Raw genomic sequence first — 7,891 nt, 5'->3', positions numbered from 1 at the left:
TCTATCACCCTCCACGGCTTTTGCCACTCCTGGAGGCTGCAAGCATGGAACGGCATCCCCGGGGGAGATGGTGGGGGCGAGGAAAGTAGCAGAATCCCAGAAAGCCCGGGATAACTCCAGAGGATCCCTTGTGGCGGCGGGGAAAATGAGCCTGAAGTTTGATCAAGTGGTGGCGGTGGTAAGGATCTAGGGCAGAGACTCAACGGCTCTTACAGATTCCCGTTCCAGGGTTCCCCCCGCCGGCGGCAGATACCCGATCGTTCCCACCATACCTCGTTTCTCGGGTCATATCCCTGGACCCCTTTTACTCACCGGGTCCCAGAGCGTTCGGACTGGCCCCGTGGGCGAGTTTACACGGATACGGACAGGGCACATTGGGTCACCTTGCTTCAGAAGAGAGCCTACGACAAGATAGGGAGATCACTCTTAAAAGCACTGAGAGGTCCATGTTCAAAAGCATTTAGACGGCTAAGTCGGACGTTTCCCGGCAAATTGAAAATGTGGGCACTTGGCCGGCTAGAACGTAAGCCGGTTAAGTTTGGTGCATTCTGGGGGCCATAACCGGCAGCAGCTGAGTCGGCCGGCTAAGTCTGGCTGGGCCAAAGAGCTTGTCCTAAAGTTAGCCAGATAAACGTATCTGTCTATATTCGGTACTGTGGCTGCACCGTTGAATATCGCTCCAAAGTGAGCTGGGTAAGTTCGTCCGGTTATCTTTGCTATCCGAACAGTGACTGAATATGGTGCTCTCTGTTTCCACGCTAGGCAGCTATCTCGGGGCCAGATTTAATAAGCTGTGGCGGGCTGTACGCGCAGTCTTACCCGTGAACGGGTGCACGTTCTGTGTGCACAAGGCTTTACTCCCCGTGCAGCAGGGAGATTCGCCTGCAGAACAAATAGGTGCGTGCAAACCTGTGCTAAACTCTGCACGCAGATCTGCCCCCCTCCTGTTTAAATCCCACGTGAACGAAGGCCTCGGCCATCGCTGCCATATGCAGGCTGAACGCTGGAGTGAAGCCACTCGGGCTAATGTTAGTCTGTGAGGCTGGACCCGGAGTGCAGGGTGCAGAGGGGGCTCTGTATGTGGATTTTAGGCGCACAAATTACATCTTCTGTGCATAAAGTGTTTTGTTTTTTTTAACGTGCACAGAATTGGGTCTCGTGTGCATCGATCATGCTGTAAGCAGAGAGGACACTCAGGCCCCCAGGTTCAGCTAGAAGAGGCCCCTGCTGAATGGCATTATAAAGGTTTGCTGCTATTTTGTATTCGGTCTTGAATGGTGATGCATTGATCGCCCATGGCAGCAGAATCCAGCTGAGTCTCTCTCATGCCCCTTTTCTTCAGAAACATTTTAAAGATTATTTTTTGAGGTGGTGCTCATTGTGGAATGCAATTTAAATAAGGCACCAGCCCACTGCACAGATTTTGTTTTCAGTTGGTAGCCATAAGCTAGAACCATCACCTCCCCACGCATCTTTTTGTCTCCTTTCTCTGCAATGCCTCCATACTGTCTCTGTCCTTTCGGAGGTTATGGCCTCCAGAACTGGACACAGTACTCCAGATGCGCTCTGACCAAAAACTAATAGCAGGGGGTGCTGCAGGGCAGGAGTGAGGTGCATTGGCAGAGCTGTGTGTGAGGGTCTCAGTACTGGAATAGCAGGGGGTGCTGCAGGGCAGGAGTGAGGTGCATTGGCAGAGCTGTGTGTGAGGGTCTCAGTACTGGAATAGCAGGAGGTGCTGCAGGGCAGGAGTGAGGTGCATTGGCAGAGCTGTGTGTGTGAGGGTCTCAGTACTGGAATAGCAGGAGGTCCTGCAGGGCAGGAGTGAGGTGCATTGGTAGAGCTGTGTGTGAGGGTCTCAGTACTGGAATAGCAGGAGGTGCTGCAGGGCAGGAGTGAGGTGCATTGGCAGACCTGGGTGTGAGGGTCTCAGAATTGGAATAGCAGAGGGTGGTGCAGGGTATGAGTGAGGTGCATTGGCAGAGCTGTGTGTGTGTGTGCGCGTATGTATATTTTTTTTTGGGGGGGGGGGGGGAGTTCAGGCTCTCAGTATTGGAATAGCAGGGGCTGAGAGGATGCTGGGCTTGATGGACCCTTGGTCTGACCCAGTAGGGCATGTTCTTATGATATTGCTGTGAAAATATCCTCCATTGAAATCCACGTTGCTTTCCGTCAGCAGGAAAATCGACCACTAGACAGGAAATGGTTTCTGCAGTTCCTTGGACTTTTGGGCGGAGGCCGCAGCTGTTTGCAGCTGGCGGGAAGCATCTGCACTGCTCGTGCCGGAGCAGACTGGGCGCTGTGCCCTAGGTCTGAGGTGCACCTCTGCCCCCAGTCTGGTTCCCCTGGGTGCCAGTAGCGAGCTGGTGCTCGTATTACTAAGACCGGCTCAAGGGGGGGGGGGGGGGGGTGGAGCTTTCCTGCGCCTTGCTCCTGGTGCTGGGAACGACTGTGGCCCGTTAAACAGTCACCAGCCCCCCCCCCTCCCCTGCCTGCTGTCCTGTCCGGGCAAGGCCACACGCCCAGGCCAAAATTACTGTCCTAAAAATAATTCCTCTCTGCATCCTTAAAGATGCGATGCGCATCACTGGGTCATTTAAAACCTGGTAACCTTCAGCCAGGTTAAAAAGGTTAAAAAGTGATGTATTAACTTTTTAAGATCTCAAATTCCCCAGTACACTCTGACTAGGCGATTACTCTCGCCCCCAGAGCTTCGGCTGCCCCCTCCCATTCCTTCCCGTGCCAGGGGCCTTCCTTTCCTGTCTTAATACTGGCACAGAGCATCATTGTACGTGAATTAGCACTTTTTAAATGTAAATTTTCAGCGTGTCTCTGTCCATGTGCTGGGTTGGTTCGCCATCTCCTGGCTGCACGTTTCCTAGCAAGCTAACGCAGGGATTAGCAGGAATTTCAGAAACCACAGCCGTGGTCTGGGAACTGGCCCTGATAATCCTGGGGTTAGGAAGGAACCCCAGGATAACGAGTGAGGAAATCAGATCTGCAGATGACACAAAATTGTTCAGAGTAGTTAAATCACAAGCAGATTGTGATAAATTGCAGGAAGACCTTGTGGGACTGGAAAATTGGGCATCCAAATGGCAGATGAAATTTAATGTGGATAAGTGCAAGGTGATGCAGATAGGGGAAAAATAACCCATGCTATAATTACACGATGTTGGGTTCCATATTAGGTGCTACAACCCAAGAAAGAGATCTAGGTGTCATAGTGGATAACACATTGAAATCGTCGCTACAGTGTGCTGCGGCAGTCAAAAAAGCAAACATAATGTTGGGAATTATTAGAAAGGGAATGGTGAATAAAACGGAAAATGTCATAATGCCTCTGTATCGCTCCATGGTGAGACCACACCTTGAATACTGTGTACAATTCTGGTCGCCGCATCTCAAAAAAGATATAATTGCGATGGAGAAGGTACCGAGAAGGGCGACCAAAATGATAAGGGGAATGGAATAGCTCCCCTATGAGGAAAGACTAAAGAGGTTAGGACTTTTCAGCTTGGAGAAGAGACGACTGAGGGGGGATATGATAGAGGTGTTTAAAATCATGAGAGGTCTAGAACGGGTAGATGTGAATCGGTTATTTACTCTTTCGGATAATAGAAGGACTAGGGGGCACTCCATGAAGTTAGCATGGGGCACATTTAAAACTAATCGGAGAAAGTTCTTTTTCACTCAACGCACAATTAAACTCTGGAATTTGTTGCCAGAGGATGTGGTTAGTGCAGTTAGTGTAGCTGTGTTTAAAAAAGGATTGGATAAGTTCTTGGAGGAGAAGTCCATTACCTGCTATTAAGTTCACTTAGAGAATAGCCACTGCCATTAGCAATGGTTACATGGGATAGACTTAGTTTTTGGGTACTTGCCAGGTTCTTATGGCCTGGATTGGCCTCTGTTGGAAACAGGATGCTGGGTTTGATGGACCCTCGGTCTGACCCAGTATGGCAGGTTCTTATGTTCTTACAGAGAGCTTACAACAGGCCAATGCCCTGCAATGATCTCATGGCATAATGGCTCATGATCGCCTACAACTCATCAGCCGGGGCTAGGAAGGGTCGAGGCCATGGGAGAAGGTGGTGGCTAATGTCAGGGGGATGGCTGGGCTGCACTGATAGAGGCATAACCAGCAGGAAAAAGGAGGTGGTGATGCCCCTGTGCAGCTCATCGGCGAGGCCTCATTGGGAGAGCCGTGTACAGTTCTGGGGTGGTGTGTGGTCTGCACCAAAAGCCACATGAGATGAGTGCAGGACATAAATCTGTATATACCCGGGAGGAGAGGAGAGACAGGGAGGCTATGATAAGAGATAGTTAAATACCTGAAGAGTATAAATGAGGCATGGGAATAGAAGCTTTTTCCAAAGCAAGGAAAGCAGCAGACCTAGAGTTCATAATATAAAGCTCCAAGGGGGTAGATTCAGGAGATGGTGTTGGATGCATGGAGCGCCCCCCAGTGGAGGAGTTTAAGATGAGAACTGTACTGGAATTCAAAAGGGCTTGGAATAAACATAGAGATCCCTGGTGGCTAAAGGATGGAAGTGAAGATAAGGGGTAACCTGCACGGAGAGGCAGTTATGACCCTTAACAGAAGGCATGGGGGTGACCTGCACGGAGAGGCGGTAATGACCCTTAACAGAAGGCATGGGGTAACCTGCACGGAGAGGCAGTTACTGCGCTTAACAGAAACAGGGGGGGAATCTGGACAGAGGGGCAATTACTGCCCTTAAGAGAAAGCATGGGGTAACCTACACGGAGAGGCAGTTACTGCCTTTTACAGAATACATAAATAAAGCTTGCTGCGCTTTATTTATGTATTCTGTAAGGAACACTTGGGTCTCTTTCTGCTGTCAGTTTGGGGGAGGGGACATGGAGGTAGGGACAGGGTCCCATGATCTCCCCCTCAAGCCAGGAACCGCAAAGGACCCGAGACAGAGATCGCGGCCCAGGGGAGAAGGGAGGGAGAGGTGCGGGCAGAGGTTGGGGAGGAAGGCCCCGGGGGACGTGTGCGATGCTGCTGTGTGGGGATCGCTCCCTTATGCAGAGCCCTTCAGCAGCTCATAAAGACTCTGAGGAGCTCTGCTTTCCTATGGGAATCTAACTTTTTGCTCTTTAATGCGGCGATCGAGGAGGCTCCTGCACAGGTCAAGCAGTTCATGTCTCAGGTTCTGAAGGCTGCGAGATGCTCGGTTCCGTCCGAATGGAAGAAGATCGCCGCTCCTGCAATGTCGCGGGCCTGCAGCCGTCCGGGTGAGATGCACAGGGGATGGAGCAGGTCAGGGCGATACGGAGAAACGGGCTGGATCCTTTACAGATATAGGGAAGCCCTAGGAGAAGGGGAAATCCGAGCATTGTCCGGGGAGGGGGACTAACAGAAGGACTGGGGATATTGCTCTGTACTGTGTATTGGCTGATGACTGAATTATGATGGAGAGAGGTGTTGTGCACTTGCTGTTTTCCTGATAACTAACTTTATTGTAATAAAATCACATCGAAGTGTGTTTAAATAAAACAGAGGCTGAATATGAACCGTGGGACTTGTGGCTTATAAGCAACTCCCTCTGTATCCTGAGCAATCCGTGGATCCTGGGAGGCTGCAGTGCTCCTGGTAAAGTTCTTTTTGGAGGTGGGAGGCGTTTTTACTCCCTGAAAAGGTCAAATATAAGTTCCGAAAAGCACTTTGTGTGAAAGCCTCGCTGGCCCAAGGGTTGGGAGCCGGGTTAGTAACAGTGAAGCTGTGGGTTCGAAGCCCCACCAGCTCAGTAACATCGTGGAATATGACATTCTCTCTGCGATAGAGGATGTTACTGATCACATGAAAGAGGTAGTTTTGGGGAAATTTGGGCCATTTTTCCTAGTAGAAAGTAGTAAAAGCTCCCGCAGCTTTTTATTAATTAAGGCTCTTTCGCATTAGAGGTATGGACGGCAGAGCTGCTGAGCCACCAGTCAGCTGGGTACAAACACTCCCGGGTTTTTACCCCTTATTCTTCTCCTAGCACAGGACTCCAGCCTAAGGACCAGCCCTTCACAGCCGACTCTGCACTCTCCGGGCAGCCGGGGACAGAGGCTCCGGGGTTTTACCCCTCTCTTGTATTACACCCTCCGGTGAATAACAGCTCCTCGCCAGCAATCACAAGAATGAAATGTTCTCTCTTAAAATAAAAGAATCTTTCTAACGCACACAGTGCGCGGTGAAACCTCCTCCCCTATGCAAACATTAAACGTGCAGAGATTACGGGTTTCTAGCAGGGGCTGTTAGACCCGGGCTGCGGGGGAGCTTCTGAGCCATCTCTCACCGGCACAGACCGTCCAGCACTGCCCTGGGAAAGGAAGCCCCCACGACAGATTTAGCCTTCCCCGTGTGCGATATTTACCGCTCATTCTCTCACACACATCGCATCCCTCGGTCATTCATTCATTTATTTATTTAACCGATATCTGGTTCCATGCGAACCCCTCTGTCACAATCAGACCGTGAACACGGAGCAGTGAGAGCAGGCTGGCGGGAAGAGCTGTAACGGAGCCATCGGACAGAGCTGCTGAACCACCAGTCAGCTGGTTACAGACTCTCCCGGGGTTTTACCCCTTATTCTTCTCCTAGCACAGGACACCAGCCCTTCACAGCCGGCTCTGCACTCTCCGGGCAGCCGGGGACAGAGGCTCCGGAGTTTTACCCCTCTTTCCACCACTGTCTTGAATTACACCCTCCAGTGATTAACAGCTCCTCGCCCGCAATCATAAGAATGAAATGTTCTCTCTTAAAATAAAAGAATCTTTCTAACGCACACAGTGCGCGGTGAAACCTCCTCCCCTATGCAAACATTAAACGTGCAGAGATTATGGGTTTCTAGCAGGGGCTGTTAGACCCGGGCTGCGGGGGGAGCTTCTGAGCCATCACACACCGTCCAGCACTGCCCTGGGAAAGGAAGCCCCCAGGACAGATTTAGCCTTCCCCGTGTGCGATATTTACCGCTCATTCTCTCACACACATCGCATCCCTCGGTCATTCATTCATTTATTTAACCGATTTCTGGTTCCATGCGAACCCCTCTGTCACAATCAGACCGTGAACACGGAGCAGTGAGAGCAGGCTGGCGGGAAGAGCCGCTTAAACCCCGGGGACCTTTGCACGGTTTGCAGGACTTGCAAGCTTAAAGCCTGGGGAGGGGGAGGCCGTAAAGCGCCGCTCATGCCTGGGCCAGAACCCGCGCTTCCCCCAGCCTTAGCCCCCATTGCTCCTTCGGTGCTGAGCGGCTTTTCCCGCAGGGCGGCCGCTGCCCGCTCTCGCAGCGCACGGCCGAGCTCTCGGTCACCGACCGGAAGCTACAGCTCCGCCATTGTTGTGAGGGCGAGACAGGCAGGGTGGGAGCCTATCACAGTAGAGACTTGCTGCAGCCCCGCCCCTTCCTGCTGATGCGATTGGACGGCAGGGGGAGGAGGCGGGGCACAGCCCAGCTCGGTCCCGACCGTTCCTTCGCAGCGAGCAGGAGCTTCAGAGAGCCCCAGAGACGGATCCAGGCCCAGGGGCGAACGTAGGGAGAGGCGCGGGCAGAGGGGACGTGGAGGGAGGGACCGGGGCCCAGGATCTCACCCTCTGTCCGGCCGCGAGCTGCAAAGAGCCCTACAGAGAGAGAGATCGCGGCCCAGGGGAGAAGGTGGGAAGAGGCGCGGGCAGAAGTTGGAGAGGGTGCGGGGAGGAAGGCACCGGGGGACGTGTGCGATGCTGCTGTGTGGGGATCGCTCCCTTATGCAGAGCCCTTCAGCAGCTCATAAAGACTCTGAGGAGCTCTGCTTTCCTATGGGAATCTAACTTTTTGCTGTTTAATGCGGCGATCGAGGAGGCTCCTGCACAGGTCAAGCAGTTCATGTCTCAGGTTCTTAA

Source organism: Rhinatrema bivittatum, unplaced genomic scaffold (assembly GCF_901001135.1).
Source record: "Rhinatrema bivittatum unplaced genomic scaffold, aRhiBiv1.1, whole genome shotgun sequence".
Taxonomy (NCBI): Eukaryota; Metazoa; Chordata; class Amphibia; order Gymnophiona; family Rhinatrematidae; genus Rhinatrema; species Rhinatrema bivittatum.
This window is presented reverse-complemented; position numbering follows the sequence as displayed.